The sequence below is a fragment of the Chrysemys picta genome, chromosome 2 (assembly GCF_011386835.1).
Source record: "Chrysemys picta bellii isolate R12L10 chromosome 2, ASM1138683v2, whole genome shotgun sequence".
Taxonomy (NCBI): Eukaryota; Metazoa; Chordata; order Testudines; family Emydidae; genus Chrysemys; species Chrysemys picta.
This window is the reverse complement of record NC_088792.1, coordinates 17754048-17771454: the sequence shown is the minus strand read 5'-3', so window position 1 is coordinate 17771454 and position 17407 is coordinate 17754048. Positions and strand designations below refer to the sequence as shown.

The 17407-nt window shown below is 45.0% G+C and overlaps 1 protein-coding gene and 1 long non-coding RNA gene across 25 annotated transcripts in view; one reads left to right on the top strand and one right to left on the bottom strand.

Moving 5' to 3' along the window:
- Positions 1 to 17407, top strand: part of PRKAG2 (protein kinase AMP-activated non-catalytic subunit gamma 2) — a 403066-nt gene that overhangs the window by 262372 nt on the left and 123287 nt on the right. The gene's annotated exons all lie outside the window — the stretch shown is intronic.
- Positions 1 to 17407, bottom strand: part of LOC101951525 (uncharacterized) — a 38977-nt gene that overhangs the window by 9076 nt on the left and 12494 nt on the right. The window contains exons 4-7 of the long non-coding RNA XR_010599096.1: positions 16830 to 16969; positions 12641 to 12768; positions 8319 to 9973; positions 7114 to 7381 (exon numbers count right to left, since the gene is read on the bottom strand). This is a non-coding gene — a long non-coding RNA (uncharacterized LOC101951525). The remainder of the gene's footprint in view (positions 1 to 7113; positions 7382 to 8318; positions 9974 to 12640; positions 12769 to 16829; positions 16970 to 17407) is intronic.

The window sequence follows — 17407 nt, the reverse complement described above, 5'->3', positions numbered from 1 at the left end:
TGAAACAGTTGCTGTCCATGTGAAAGTTGTAGTTAGTTAAAAGCTGGTGTATACGTTCATCTATTTGACAGTAGTCCATGACTGATATTTGGTTACTAAACCCAATAAATACATACCTTTTTAAAAAGAGTATATATAGTTAGCGATCTGACAACTAAGTGGGGGTATTAACATTTCTCTACAAGTATCTGAAACGTTTAAATACTAGTGACCTGATTCTTCTCTCCTTTGCGTAAGTGTGTATCACTAATAACTCCATTGAATTCAATGGAGTCATAGTGGGGTCAGATTTGTGTGAGGGGAGAATCAAACCCAGTGGTGGAGGGGAATATTTAACAGGGCGAGAGGGCTATAACTAGGAGCAATGGGATGAAAATAAGAAAAATATAGGCTGAATATTAGGAAAAATGTGCTAACATTAGGCTGTACCATTCCACTGTTCTTTAACCAGCTATATCTCTTTCTTAAAAAACTACTTACCTGGTTTTGAAAACAATATGTACAATCATACCATCATGAAATATAGTTTTATTGATGTAGTTATACACTAGTTTCTAATAGCATTCACAGCCACAGCAATCAATTTTCTGATCCTGTAGGGAAATAACATTCCATAATGGCACACTGTGTGCCCTGAGGAAATTAGAGTGCGTACGTAAGATACTGCCCCCTTCCCTCTGCAGACATAAATCCAGTTTGGATGAGTGAGATCAGTTGTTCACACCTTCAGGGCTAGCTTCACCCTTATCCCTAGAATCCCAGGACTCTTTGGCATTGAGGTTGGGATCCTCCTGCTTCCAGTGCCTGGCATACATTGGAGGCTATGACGGATTCCCGGCATGCAACCTGGAATTGTGGGACCGCTGTGCCTTTAACTCCCCTCCCTGGACTGTCTCTTACAATGCTGTACTAGTGAGAAGCAGCAAACCCCTCCAGGTGTTGTGATCACTCAGCCAACAACATACAGGGACACACCCACCTAAGTTGCATGAATACTCTCTAAGCCACTTATGAACTATACAGAGGGAGACACCAGCAAATTCCCCAGGCCCTAGACTTGCACCCCAGAAATGTACTGTCTTACACTGCTCAAGACCTTCTCTTGAACAATGCAAGCTCATTAATTAGTTCACCACTTCATCAAAAGATAGTGGACATGCACTAGCCTTTGTAATCAAAGCAGATTCCCCAAGCACTTTAGACAAATTCACTGGAAAGGATAAAACATTAAAATAAGTTTATTAGCTACAGAAAGATAGATTTTAAGTGATTATAAGTGTTAGGCATAGAGGTCGGAGTTGGTTACATAAGAAAGAAAAGGTAAAATCGCAATCTAAATTCTAAACTCTATGCTAAGCAAGATTTGAATCTAGCCGTTTTTCTCACCCTACTAGACATTGTAAGCAGCTCACAGTTCTTAGTATACAGGCTGAATTCCCATTCTTTTTGCCTTTAGAGTATTTGGGGGAGGAGAGAGGCCCTGGGCTGATGTCACAATCTCCAATTTATACCCCCAGTCTATGTGCATGGAAAGATACTGTCTCAAACATGGAGTCAGGGATCATATATTCTATGTCCCCTGCTGAGTCACTGGGTTAAGCAATCCCCATTGTGTGGAGCTCGAGCAACTCTCTCTCATTGAATTGTAAATCTCTTGTTTACAATTTCCCTGCTGGTCAATGGCCGGTGATGGTTGCTTAACACCCATCTGGCTGTGGGTCACCTCTTTTGTTGCCACTGGAACGCTGGCTGTGGGTGTCTCCCACATATTTCAATAACAACCATATAGCAAAATCTCATAACTCCACATACAATGATGATACACACATTTTGACAGAACAATGAGTTTCAGGAAATCATGATTTTTTATATGATACCCTACAAGACAAGCTTTTGTACAAAATGTCACAACCATATAAATGATGAATATGGGGGTTACAGAGTGCTACTTTGAGGTATGGTGTGTCATGGGGCCCATTCTTGGAGCATCATGGGTACCAGGATTGGTACTCATCTCATGGTCAGGATGAGGGCCCATGGCCTGGCACCTACTGGCTTACCAATGCCCTACACTTATGCCTAGTGGTCTCCATGGAATCCCTGAGGTGTTCCTCGGTCACAGAGGTCATACTCTTCATCACATTCCGAGGTGAGATCACTGGTCAGGTTGGTGGCTGGGACCATCATCCCATCACAGGTTTAGGCATCAGTGAGCCTTCACCTTGTGTAGCCTTTGGAGGCATCCCATCCAGGTCCACCACTCTAAGAGTGGGACCTGACTCTGCCACAGTTAACCACTTCCTCTTCGTCCCCAGAAAATTCAGCAGTACTTGGCTCTTCTCTCCTTCAAAGCCTGAGAATTTCAAGGCCTATCAGGAACTTTTGCGGTGTTTGGTTGTTTTTACTTGGGCATTCAGGCGTAGTTCCTGCAGGAGAATACCCATCAGTTATTGGACATCCTGTAGCCGTCTGCCCTGGGAGAGTGGCCTTCTCTATTAACAATGCACTCCTGGAAGTTCTTTGGAGCATGCTGGCTTCAATGCCATCTACTGCAAAGCATTTAGAAACAATGCTTTATACTGGTGCAAGGATTTGAGGGCTTTTACTCCCACCCTGGTCAAAACTTTGGTGAATGATAGAGCTTGGCAGGACAGATTTTAGTCCACCCCTACAGACAAGGACTCTAAGAGGATGGGCTTAATGGGTAGAAAGATCTATACCTCCTCTTCCCTGCAAATGCTGATTGCAAGCTCTCAGGCACTGTTGTCCAAATATGACTTTGTGAATTGGCACGGCTATGTGTAAATTTACAGACCAGCTGCCTGAAGCCTCCAGGAAGGAATTTTGGGTGTTCATCACTGACTGCTGGTTGGTGACCAAAACATCATTACAGTCCATGCTAGATGTCATGGATACTTTGGCCTGAGTGATGGTCTCAGCGGTGACCTCGAGAAGGGTGTTCTGGCGGCATGCTCCCAGCAGGCTATAGAGGACCCTGGTATGAGAGCTGGTTTCTCTGTAGGACCTTAACATGGCCCTGGTGGCTTTGATGGAAGCTCTGTTCCAGCCTCCTGCATCTTCTCCCTTCCCCTTTTTGTGTCAGAAATGTGCATTCCTTGTGGTGATAACATACGCAAGGAGGGGCTGTGAGTTGCAAGCTCTGAGGGCATATCCTCCCTATATGCAATTCTCCAAAAACAAATTGACTTAATGACTGCACCTAAAGTGTTTGTCTAAAGTAGTCTCCGTTTTATTTGAACCTGTTGGTATATTTACCTGTGTTCTTTACGAAGCCACATTCATTTCCAGAGGAGCAGCGTCTCCACCCGTTAGATGTCTGATATCTAACCTTCTACCTGGACAGGACTGAAACATTTCATGCTTTGCCTTGCCTTTGTGTCATATGCGTATTGTATGAAGGGGCAAGTGGTCTCTTCACAAACAAATCTCTAGATGGAAAACAGCCTGTATCAAGACTACATATAAAATACCTTTGACTATGCCTCCTCAGTGGTTGTGAGTTAATTCCAAGAGAGTTAAAGCTCCATCAATAATGTTCCTAAGGGATGGCTCAATACTGGACATTTGCAGGACTGCTATGTGGTCATCGATACATATGTTTATGAACCATTATGCCATACAACATCATCCAAAAACTCTTGCAAACTTTGGGAAGGTGGTTCTGCAATCTTTGTTAGACTCTGAGATCCGCCTCCTGTGGGTCCTGCTTGGCATGAGTCATGTAAGTGGAATACACAGCTGCATCTACTCAAAGAAGAAATGATTACTTACTGTAACCGTGGTTCTTCAAAATATGATGCAGATGTGCATTCCACAACTCACCCTTTGTCCCCTCTGCATTGGAGTCTAGTCTCAGGGCGTGCGGTATGAAGGGACTAAATTGGGGTCAAGGCAGAGCTGCCTCATATATAGGGCCCTACCAAATTCCTGGCCATGAAAAATGCGTCACAGACCGTGAAATCTGGTCTCCCCCAGTGAAATCTGATCTTGTGTGCTTTTACCCTATACTATACAGATTTCACGGGGGAGACCAGTGTTTCTCAAATTGGGGATCCTGACCCAAAAGGGAGTTGCGGGGGAGGAGGGGTCACAAGTTTATATTGGGGGGTCATAGTATTGCCATCCTTACTTCTGCGCTGCCTTCAGAGCTGGGCGGCTGGAGAGAGAGGCAGCTGTTAACTGAGGGGCCCAGCTCTGCAGGCAAAAATACAGAAGTAAGGATGGCAATAACATATCACGCCATCCTTACTTCTGCGCTGCTGCTGGCGGCGGCGCTGCCTTCAGAGCTGGGCTCCAGGCCAGCAGCCGCTGCTCTCCAGCTGTCCAGCTCTGCAGGCAGCACAGCCGCCAGCATCAGCACAGAAATAAGGGTAGCAGTACCGCAACTGCCCCCCCACCCCCATAACCTTGAGACCCCGCCACAACTCCTTTTTAGGTCAGGACCCCTACACTTACAACATCCTGAAATTTCAGATTTAAATAGGTGAAATCATGAAATTTACTATTTTAAAAATCCTATGACCGTGAAATTGACCCAAATGGACCGTGAATTTGGTAAGGCCCTACTCATATAGCCATGAGGCACAATCCCTGCCTCCTGTGAGTACTGCAAGGCAAAATTCTCTGGTTCCCGTGCACTGGGCACACACACCTAAGTGGAATAAATGTCTGCCTCACAGCTCGAAGAACCAGTTACAGTAAGTAACCATCTCTTCTCATGAAAGGAGGCCATGTTATAACAGTAATGGAATGTGTACTGCCCAATTCAGCATAAAACTGCAGCTAAGGAAGAGCTGTTCATGATGATTTGCAAGCTATATTTTTGCAGTTTAAGGCAAGAATACAGAAAACTATTTACCATCTAGGCTGTTCATTTACAAGAGCGTAGGGATTCTGCACCAAACCCCTTCATGAAAAGCATAGGACAGATCCCCCAGAACCTGAACTTGCCATTCCACTGCGTCACCCTCTCTGAGCTACTGGCCCAGATGTGGAGCAGAGCTGGCAGCCATAAATGGGGTGCAGGCTGGGATCCATAGGAGAAAACATTGTGGATTCTTAACCATCCACAGGTTTCCCAGTCCGTCTCCTGCCTTTGTGACACTGCTGCATATTGTATTCCCCACACCCAACATCTCAGGTCCTCTTCACAATGTTGCCTGTAATCACCTACAATGTTTTAAGACATGTAAGTCCTGACTGGCCTTGAAGGGAAATGTGCTGTACCAAGTGGCCATTCCTATGACTCTTCCTCCCCTCCTCCTTCCCTAGTCCCATCCCTTGCCTAGGGAAACAGGGTCTATTGCAGCAACTGTGAAAAGTTTGCTGCATAAAGAAGAGGAAATACACCACAACCACCTTTCCCCTGAACACACCTTGCTTCACTCCACTCCCTGTGATATTCGGATCTTGCAGATTTCTGCCTAAGCAGGAAGGGAGCATTTAGCTCTTTAAAAATGGAGTCTGTGTCTACCTTTAAATAAAATAATTGCAAGCAGCCAGAGTTGGCAATTGGAAAGTCAGCTGCATTGGGGTGCTGACTCATAATGGGACTAGATACCATCTCAGCAGCAGCTTGGAAAAATGTTTTCATTGTGTTGGTGCAGTGAACACAAAATATTTATTCTTTGAGCATATTCACAGCAGTGTTTTCAACTGGAACTAAGGGTCAGGTCATGTGTTTTTATGATGGCAATGATTTGTATAGTGCCAAAGATGTGCACCGTTCTTTATCGTTGTAAAAATAAGACAAGGTTCCAGCCCTGTAGATCTCACAATCTAATGTATAAAAACAAAACAATGGCACAATCAGTAAAAATATCAAATCATAAGGTGGGGAGTATTGGGGAAGAGGGAGGTCATGACAAGGGGACAGGGTCAGAATTCTCTGGAGAGAGGAGCTTTTAACTTGATCGCTTGCATATGTAGGGTTACAATCAAATAAGTTATTAATTTTTAAAGTTTTATTTATTATTACTATTCAGATTAGAAGTTAGCTGAAAGTGGGGGGACTTGGGGGAAATCTAGAAATATGTCGTTTCCCTGTGCTCCATAACAGGAAGAGTAAAAAATTATGATTTGAAGTTGTGTGTGCATGGTGCTGTGCAGACAAATAATAAACTGGATCCCTGACCTGAGGAGCTTATTGTGCAAGGGCCTGACCCTGCAAACATTACCACGTGGTACTTATTACCATAGGCATCAACAGGACTATTCATGGTTGTAAGTACTACTTCCAGTAGTGTTTGCAGGATAGGGTCTAAGTGTAGCCATAACACTACTAGTGATGACGACACAAAAGGAGGGACATTGAGGGAAGGTAAGTTGAAGGTTACAATAATACATAATCTTGTGGCTGCTCTGGGTTGCTATGTACTTCTTTTGTTGGTCCGTAGTTTGGTTGTGTTTAGAAAATGATTATGGCCCTGATCCAGGAAAACACTTAAACACATGCTTAACTTTAAGCATATGAATAGTCCTGTTGACTTCAAAAGAATTGCTCACATGCTTAAAGTTAAGATCCTGCTTTAATTGCTTTGCTGGATCAGGGCCTATATAAATTTGTTAAAAGATTTAAAAGATGACTAGGAGGGATATTGGGGATGAGAAGAGAAGATGACTGCAGAAGCAGAGTGGAATAACGGGTGATGGATTTGAGGCAAGCACAAGAAATTGGAGATGAGTGAAAGAAGAGAATAGGAGGAAGAGGGTGAAGACAAGGATCAGGGAAGGAGATGATAGTTTGACCACAATGAATCAGAAACAATTGGTGAAGTCAGGCTCAATCATTGGGCAGTCATGAGAGCAGTAAGAGCAGCTGGCTGCAAAGGTACCACCCTGATGCCCTTCTGTTGGTGGGGGCTACTGGCTAAGCCTGGGGATTGTTACTTATTTAGAAATTGTAATGATGTCCATTGCCTCAGCACCGGGGCCCCTTCTATCACTGGAAACAGCCCTTTACAAAGAAATAGTCCTACAAAAGAAAAAATATCATAACAGGCATCTCACCCGCCCACATCTGTTAAGCATTCTGGTGGGGTCAATCAAGAACTTGTTCTAGCCCCTAAGTTTTACACCATGACTGAAGCTTACCAAATTTGCGTTCTGATGGACCTCTGGAGGGAGCAATTTCCAGATGTGTGACCCTCCATTGAAAACACATGGTCTCTCCTCTTGCAGTGTTTAACCTCAGAAATAGTCAGCAAGAGCAACCAAGAGGATCTTAGCCCCCGTGATGGTACAAAGGGAGAGCAGCACAAGCTGGTCACCTAACAGTTCTCCTCACTACTTAGTCCTTTATAGATATGGAGGTTACACTTTGAAGAGGGAATACCATTGGCTGTTGCAGTCTTGTGGAAATCTATTGGGATACAAAGAACATTTCAGTTAATGAGCTAATGAAAACAAGAGATTCAGAGTGAGGTAGGGTTGTCTAATGGTTAGAGCATTAGCTTGGGATTTGAGAGTTCCTTGAGTGGTTACAGACATGTATTCCACTCAACTGCACATGTGCCCAGTGCACTGAGACCAGAGGTCTTTCTGTAGTAGAACCCATCAGGGTGACACATACACCCTGCACCTCCTCATAGCCTCTCCCAAGACTACATAAGGGCATCGCTGCCCCAATCCTTCTCAGTTCCTTCTCAACACCTATGGCCTGAGTCAAAGTTCAGTGTGAGGTTTACCTTGAGGTTACTGCATCAGTGAGTTTTCTCCCTGCCTTTTTTGTGAGTAGCTAGTAATTAGCAGTTAGTACCCAGTAGCTAGTTCATTTCATATGAAGCCCTGTGGTATGTTCTCACCAGGCTTTAAGCACTGCCTGTCATGTGGGGCGGCTATCCCAAATAATGACCCCCAAGTGCACTGCCTTTTGTGTCTAGGCGATGGACACAGTAAAGAGAGGTGCAGTATCTGCCATTCTTTCAACAAAAGAATGCAGATAGCCAGATATCTGAATCTTAAATAGCACCTCATGCAGAAGGTGATGAGGCCCACTTCAGCCCCAGGGCCTTCGTCAGATTGTCTGGCCCCTCAGGCAGCTGCTGAGGTTATGGTAGTTTCTGATAGGCCTCATGACTAAGACTCTTCTTGGAGAAAAAGGCTGATCTTCCTCCCTGGGGCCTCCATGAATGAGGACCCCCATAAAACCAACCAGAACCATTCCAGATTGAGGAGAGACTCTCTCTTCTTCCTCCAAAGAAGGGCTCGAAACATCACCGGGACTCCTCAGGTACTCAGGATAGAGCTGGACCCTTAACCTATATCTCCCCAGTACCACAGCAAGAACATATCAGTACCTTAATGTCAAGTCCAGTACCATCTGTGGAATGGCCATTGAGTCCGGAACCAATGTGCACAACTGTGGCACCGAAGCTGTCAGTATCAGCTAGTTCACAGGCTTATCAGGCAGCACCTGATTTGCTTTGCCTCTCTGTTCCAGGCTTTCTTGTGGTACATGAGTCCTTTATAGTGGAGATGCCCCTGCTGTTGCTGGCCCATTTGGATCTATTGCTTTGGTGCACAGGCTACCATCTGTGCTGGTGTTGGTACCAGCTAGGAAGCCTACAAAAGATGTGACTTCAATACTGTCTTGGGCACTGACACTCTCCATGTCAGTACTCAGTTATGCCTCAGCTTCAACAATGGACTCTCTCTTGGCACCCACAGCTTTGGTACCAGGGCATTTCTCTGACAGGATACGAATGGTACTTCGTTTGCACCAGTGTTGAAGTCCATCCCGGCACTGAGTGTCGATATAGTCTGCTCAATATCTTGTGGGGCATTTGCAATACTAACTACAATGTGGACTTCAGTACTCTTCTCATTGGGCTACAGACAGATCAGAGCATCTAGTGGTCCCTTCTGGTTTAGCTCCTCTATTGCCTACTGATTATTCAGATGGCTCTTTGCGATTTGTTTTCAAATCCTCTTCTACTTCACCATCTCCTCCTAGGCATTGGTCTAGTAAGTCTTCCAGGCTGTTTCCAGAGGGAGAACATTGGTACCAAGAGCAGGACCATTCCTATAATACAGACAGGTCGTTATGGCCCAGTACCTACTGGCCTCCTGTCTCCAAGGTCCTGATCATAGGCACACTTGAGGGGAAGATCACCAGACTGTTCGGCTAGTTGACTTCTATAGCCTCCTACATTGGGGGCACCTGCAGATGTTGTTCTCACTGAGCCATTATCAGAGGACCAGGTCCTACCGCGGGAGGATCCATTGGCTCCTGTTGCTTTGTCATCCTCCTGACCAGATGATTCATTGGATCCAGATTCTTCCTCCCCTATTCTCGAATATTTTAAGTCCTATCAAGATCACCTAAGCTAAGTTTGTCTAAGAGAACACAGACAAGCTCTAGACATTCTTCAGTTGTCAGCACCTGGGAGGGTTGCCCTCCCTGCAAATGAGGCTCTCTTGGAGCCAGCAAAGACCTTGCAATGCACACCAATCTCCTTAGCTCCTACAAGTAAGACAAACATTACTACGTCCTCATACAAAGCTTTGAATGTATTTATTCCCACCTGGTCAAAACCCCCTTGTGGTCACTGTCACCAGTGAGAGGTTGCAACAGGGCAAGTTCAAATTAACACCCAAAGAAAAGGAAGCCAAGAGGCTTGATTTGCTGTGGAGAAAGATTTATTTTGTCTTGTCTCTCCAGATGTGCATAGCTAATCACAGGTTCTTTTATAAAAGAATGACTTTGTAAACTGGATCACGTCTAAATTCACTGAAAAACTCCCTGAAGATGCAAAGGAAGAGTTTAAGGCTTTCCTGGCAGAAGGTCTCTAGCAGCCACATCAGTGATCCAGTTGGCACTTGACACAGCAGATGTTTCTTCTAGGGTACGGCCTCTGCAATAACAACTAGAAGAACCTCTTGGTCACAAAAATTCCAGTATAGCCTCTGACATCCAACACACTATATCCTTTGGATGGTCAGTTTCTGTTCTCTGAAAAAAATGAAGAGATTTTACACTCATTTAAGGACTCCCGTGCTACACTCTGTTTGTTAGGAGACTATACACCAGCCACCAAGAGATGGGAGGACAGGGCCCAGGAATCATAGCATCATCAACGGTATTACAGGCAAGCAGTATTACAACAGTACTACAGGCAACCTCTTTCCAAAGAGGAGACATAAATCAGAGGAAGAGACCGTCTGGCTTCAACTCCAACCAGCCAACTTGTCCTTAGTTATCCTTTGGTAAGCAATCCTTTTGACTTACGCCTTGAGGACAGCAGTCAAGTTACTGGCAATCTTCCTGTCATTTCTCTCCCATTTGGGACCAGATTGTCCCACTTTCTCAATTCTTGGGAAGCCATAACAATGGACAAGTAGGTCTTAAGCACTATGCAACTGGGATACTCTATCCAGTTTTTCTTTAATCTCCTCTACTTGCCCACCTGTTCCATCCCTTTTCAGGTGCCCTCTCATGAGTTGCTGCTTCCACAAAAAGTTCAGACTCTACCTGCTTTAGGGGCCATAGAAGAAGTCCCCTTTCAACATCAGGGCAAGGGGTTTTACTCATGGTACTTTCTGAGACCCATACTCAACCTTCAGAATCTCAACAAATGCATCAAATATATGAGATTTCATATAGTCATCCTAGTGACAATCCTTTCCTCGCTAGATTGAAATAATTAGTTTGGTGCCCTGGATCTTCACAACACTTATTTCCATGTGGCAGTATTGCCAAGCCACTGGAAGTGCCTGATATTCATGGTTGCAGTACTCCCGTTCAGCTTGTCCTCAGCCCTGCCTGAATTCACCAAATGCTGGGCAGAGGTGGTGCCTATTTGCGGAGGGAGGGGATTCATTCTTCCCTCTACCTTGACAACTAGCTAGTGGTGAGGCAGATCTGAAGGCCAGGTTCTCCGCCACATCCAGTTCTTGTATTCTGATATGGGACTCCCTTAATCTCTCATGTTGAAGTTGTTCCACTGTGTATAAATAGAGTCACTGGAGCAGAGAGACTGAATCCTAGGTCTCCTACTTCCCAGGTGGGAGGTAGGTGCCCTAACCACCAAACTGTAGAGTCACTCTCTCTCTCTTTTTGCCCAGGATTCTAGGTATTTATCCAAAGTGGAGAGATTAAGGGAGCTCCACATCAGAATATCCCATAGCTCAGTGGTTCGAGAACCCTCCCGAAAGGTGGGAGACCACTGTTCAAATATTTTCTGCCTCAGACAGAGAGGGGAATTGAGTGTAGATCTCCCACATCCCAGGTGAGTAGTTCTAACCACTTGGCTTGAAAGTGGTAAGGTGGTCACCATTCCCAGTCAGATTTTGATTGAGACCCAATCTGGCAGGAGTGCTTAGAGGCCATCTACCAGATTGGGTCTCACAGGTGAGATTCACACTCTTCTGCCTACCTTCCCCCAGTTCGTGGATCGCGCTGGGGCTAAAGTGGGAGATAGGCATCTGGATTTCTAGACTAAGGCAGAGACAGAAACTCAGGCGATCAGAGAACTTCTATAGCAAAAATGTAGCCACTGCGTGTAGGCACCTACAGTATAAGGTGGCAGCTGAGTGAGGGTTTTGTGGATCACAGTGGTGCCCAAAACTGGGATTTACCTTTTGAGTACATTTGTGGATCTGGGCCTCAGTTCCCAATCTATAAAAAATTGAGCTAATACTTCCCTACCTCACATGGAGTTGTGAGGTACTCAGATACTATGGTAATGGGGGCCATATCAATACCTTAGATAGATAGATAGCATGTATTCCTATTAACCATACACTTTAATACTAAAGAAGGAGATAAAGTATTTTATAGATCACCACCCTGTTATTAGACTCTGACTTGAAGTAATGATTTACATATAGGATCACTGCTGAAGTAGATCACTGCTCTGGCTCCCCAAGTTTAGAGTTTCCTCCTAAACAATTCAGAAATATATTCAAAACTGATCATTTTCAAAGAATTAGCATATGACTTTCTGATAAAAGCACAGTACACAAATTAGTATGCATGCATGTTCACTGGCTATGAAATTGTGAACCACAATGTAGGCTTTTATTTATTTATTTAAAATGTTTTTAGCTCTAGTGGTTGTGAAAATAACTTTAGAAACATAAACTAATGCAGTGGTATGGGCTGGCGTCTACAGAGAGCCTTAAATAATATTTTTTATTTCTGTAATAGGTATTAACTCCCCTCTCCCTCCCCCCACGAACACCACCACCTATTCTGAGCTCTAGGTAACTTTGCCAAAAGTTAAAAATACAGTCAAAATAAAATTAAAACCAGCAGCTTCTTTACCTTCATAAGTTAAAATAATAATAACCAGTAACCAACTACAGAAACACCAAAGCCAAACCAACCTCCTTCCTTCATAAATAGCCCTTATTGTATCCCTGTCTCTCCAAAGGAGTCTTGCAGTAAGTATGCCATGAAGGACACCATAGCTGGAACTCCCTCCCTCAACCCAAAATAGCGAAAATCAGAGGGCCCTTCATGGAGACTGCCCTGTCAGCAGCTTCTTCTCTTATACTAAAGAGACTCTTGCTTGAGCACCTTCACTGATCACAACCGTGGCAATATGGCACAGGGAGCGAGGTAGTCTCTCAGTTAGGCTAGTACAAAGCTCTGAGAGCTGTGAAACAAACCACTTACCTCCATAGGCCATTTTAGTGGCTTTCAGTGGTTCCTCCCTGTCAGCCTTGGAAAGACTCACGCTCCAGAGCCCGAACTACATACTTCTCTCAGAGTACAGTAACTCCCCACTTAACGTCCTCTCATCCCTGCTCAATTACAGAACATGCTCCATTTAAAATTGTGCAATGCTTCGGTATGGCAGCCCCCTTATCAGCTCCCCTACACACACATCCACAGTGCCTCCCACCCGCCGGCAGACCCCGCAGATCAGCGCCTTCCCCCTCCTCCCCCTGCCTCCGGTGTTCAGGAGGGAGGAGTGAGGACTTGGCGCGCAGGTTCCCCCTCCCTCCTGAACGCCGCAAACCAGCGGATTGCCGCGGGCAGGAGGGAGGGGAGAGGAGGGGGGGAAGAAGAGGCAGGTTAAGGGTGGGGACTTGGGGGAAGGGGTGGCATGGGCGGGCCGAGGGTTGAGCCCCCACGCCCCTTGCAGAGTAGGGGAAGCTGCCGCTGCTGCTGCGCAATGTGCTTCTCCTAGCCTACAGCAGCTTCAGCCTCCTTGACTGCCTCATTGTCTCCAGTGCCAGTGGGCTGTACCTGTGTAGGGTAAGGTGGGGGCATCTCCCAACTATAGTACTGTACGGCAAAAAAAAATTTCCCTGGAACATTTACATTCATTCTTATGGGGAAATTGGATTCACTTAACATAGTTTCACTTAACATTGTAGTTATGTTCCTGAAAAATGCGACTTTAAGTGAGGAGTTACTGTAATTTTACCAAGGTTATGGATGAGTCAGTATTGGGCTTGACACTAAAAGCATGCATTTTTCACCCAACTATCTTTATAATGTAGCCTTGCAAACTTGTCACGAACGTCCATCAGTCTAGGTATCAAATATCTTCTCACCCACCTTTCTCCTGGATGATGATGATGATCAAGAAAAAAAATGGTTTAATCAAAAAATATACCTAAGTAAAGGAATCCAATCATTTTAGGCTTTAAAATCAAATGGTTTGTTTGTACAGTGCCTAGCACAATGGGGTCCTGGTCCATGAATAGGGCTCCCAGGCTCTATGGTAATAAATAATATTTGGCAAATAGTAAATTTGTTGAATTTAAGCCAGATTTGGCCAGTTGTGGAGCAATACTTGTTTTACCTCATTTATTTGGTACTCAAAATATTTGCTGAAGTACAAAAGTGAAAAATTAAGAGCCTATGGGTTATTCACAAAGGGCTATATTCTCTGAGCACTCTGGCCTCAGTCCAGCAAGGCACTGAAGAAAGGGCTTAGCTTTAATATAAATAATCTCATTGACTTCAGTGGGTCAGGATGAAGCCTTGGGTAGGCTAGACTCACAGGTAAAGGACCCTCTTCCCTTGCCCATTTTGAACATCACAGTATTTTTGGAGTGCCACGATAAGTATAATTTAAATCGGTTTGTCACACAACCCTGTGTGTTGGCTTGCACTGCAAATAGCAATTTAAACTTCTGCCTGTCATCTTCCTGCTACAGTTCCCTGTCAGCTAGTTTGCCTACTCCCCATGCTATAGTAAGAAACAAGGTCCATTTATGTAGGTTTAAAGAGGAAGAGGAGCAGGCTTCAGACTCAAGAGCATTGAGCTGAGCATGTGTGTGTACCTACAGTGTATATTTTTAAGGATATACAGTACAGACATATAAGAAGGGGACACGTAAAATCTGAAACAGGTTTTAATATTAGGCAACTGTGACGGTTCTTGAGGTACCCAGGACTGTAAATCACTTTGTTACCCCACCCCCACCTTGAGTGAGAGGGAGACTTGCTTGTGCTTAACAGGGTATCAGTGACCTGTCACCATCAGCACAGGCACAGACTTTCCAATGTGCCAGGGGGTGCTCGACCCCCGGCTCTGCCCCAGCCCCCCCCCTCCACTCCTTCCCCCAAAGCCCCACCCACCTCTTCCTGCCCCTGTCCCACTTCTTCCCGCCCAGTTCTGCCCCCTCCCCTGAACACACTATGTTCTTGCTCCTTCCCCCTCCCCCCGCATGCCGCAAAACACCTGATTGCAGCAGGCGGGAGGTGTGGGGAGGGAGGGGGAGACGCTGATGGGCAGTGGGCGGGAGGCACTGGAGGGAGGGGGAGGTTCTGATTGGGGGCTGCCAGTGGGTGCTCAGCACTGACCATTTTTTCCCTGGGTGCTTCAACCCTGGAGCACCCACGGAGTCGGCGCCTATGACCATCAGCCTGTTAGTCACCCAAACACTCCCCTCTGGACTATGTCAGTCCTTATTTTGCCTTGCAAGTTAACAATAGGTATACTCCAGCCCCGAGACCCTTTGAAACATTCCCTTGTAGAGTCCAACTGCATATCCACTGAACACTCACCGAAATACTTGGTGTGCTGTCCCTAAGGGAACAGTGTACATACCACCTTGTATGATTCAACTCAGGATCAGCATTGAACAAGAAGTTAATGATCAAAGATTCAAGAGATAGTGAGTAAGGATAATGGAATAAAGTATAAAAGCTGTTTATCTGGCACTTCACCAACCAGAAAGCTCTATAAACCGACATTTCTAATCTTCATTGAAATTCCGGTTTATAGTCCGTTTGGCGTGGGGCCGGCAGTGGGTTGGGGTGTGGGAGAGGGTGTGGAGCATGGGCTCTGGGAGAGAGTTTGGGTGCAGGAGGTGGTTGGGGGCAGCGGGTTGGGGTGCGGGGTGCCAGATTCAGGGGGCATTCACCTTGGGTGGCTCCCCACAAGCGGCAACCTGTCCTGGCTGCTCCTAGGTGGAGGCATAGCAGGCGGCTCTGCGCACTGCCTCTGCCCGCAGGCACCGCCCCCACAGCTCCCATTGGCCATGGTTCCCAGCCAATGGGAGCTCCAGAGCTAATGCTTGGAGCAGAGCGGGGGCAGCGCGTGAAGCCGCCTAGGAGCAGCCGGGACAGGTCGCCACTGGGGAGCTGCCTGACGTGAGCGCCCCCCGGATCCGGCACCCCACACCTCCTCCCGCTTCCCCAAGCCCCCTCCCGCACCCAACTCCCTTCTTCTTTGTTAAACGGCAGTTTTCACTTACTGGCACCACCCATTCCCGCAACATGCTGGATAAACCAGCTTTTTACATATAAAAATCATAACATGTTTTCTAAAGACTAAACTTAGCCTGTTAAACTAACTGTCTGTCTAAAGAAGTTTATCTCACCCAAAACCTTTTGCAGCATTTTCCACTGAGGTAGGCAGAGATCCAATTTTCATGAATGTAAACACTGCCTGTTTACTTTCCAGTTGGAGGATCAAAGGGTGTCTTTTTGCCTTCTTATAGCCCCAAAGTTCATTGTCTGTACTGAGTCAGGATAATTCCCATGGTGGTGAGCTGCTGCCCTTTTGATTTCATCTCCCCCTGTTTACTTCATATGTAGATGTGTAGCCATTGTATTATCTTACAATGCTTTATTCACATGCTGACAGAGACAAATGAATAAACATCTTTCCTCAGACACAAAACATGTTTTTTGCAGTGTTGTAGTCATGTTGGTCCCAGGATATTAGAGAGACAAGGTGAGTGAAATAATATCTCTTATTGGACCAACTTCTGTTGGTGAAAGAGACCCGAAGAAGAGCTCGATGTAGTTCAAAGATATCACCCCCTTTGTCTCTCTAGAAGACCTGTTTGTCAATTCTGCCTTGATACGGTCTTTAAAACACATTTTCGGTATATGTACATAGCTCTTTATGTAGTATTTGTACAAACATTTCCCGGTGATAATGGTGACCAGCACGCATGATGCTGGCTTTCATTTAAAATATCATATGACATTCTTTGATGAAGCAGAATGTACAGGATATTCTTGTAACTCCCTTGCCAGTTGGCATTGAGAGTTTTTTGGGTCACAGTAATATTCCTACATTTGTAGACGTATGTAATGTGTATTATAGCATCAGGTATCTTAGCCAGATACCTCTAGCTCTCTCCCCACAAATATATAACCTTTGCAATTCAGCCTTGAAATATGTACTCAACAACAATTTCACCAGGTGTTAGCATGGACTAATTTATTACTAGCAAAACAGGTCAAAAATGGTTTCCATTTTATATATTGTAGACATGTTCACCAAAAGCATTACATTTTTATTATGTATGGGTTGGAAGATGCCAAAATTTTCTGGCTCAAAATGCAAGTTTTGTGGTTAACTCACTGGCACAATGCTGTAAGGATATTCTACCTTTGTGCGAGATAATTGGTCAAGAGTCCTGAAGTTAGCCTTTCTGTTAAGGATCAGTTACTGTTCCCATTGAAGTCAATAGCAAAACTCCCAGTGACTTCAGGAGGAGGATCAATTCTCTGAGATTCTCAACAATAGAACTGTAGGGAAAATATAGCAAAAATGCTTCAGAATAGTAAGTTCTCCATTTCATCCAGTTTCCTCATTCCTGACTCTGAGCTTGCTATCCACATATGATTGATGATGATTTAATTGTTCACAATGGGCTAAATTCTTTATTACACCCCTACATTCCACTGAAACTAATAGAGATCCACAGATGTAATTGAAGGCACAATGTAGCCTACTGTTTTAATATATTAACTGCTTAAATTAATATTATATCTATTATTAAGGATAAGGATGGCAGAACAGCTGCAGCTGGGAGACTATTTAATGCTGGTAAACTGGGAAAGGATTCCCCACACAACCAATTCTACTTGGGACTGCAGGTGGATACAAACTTCTACTGATGTGTCAAGTCAGATGGAGAAAAAACCCTTTCAGGGAACCCTTCCTCCACAAAGAAATTATTTAAA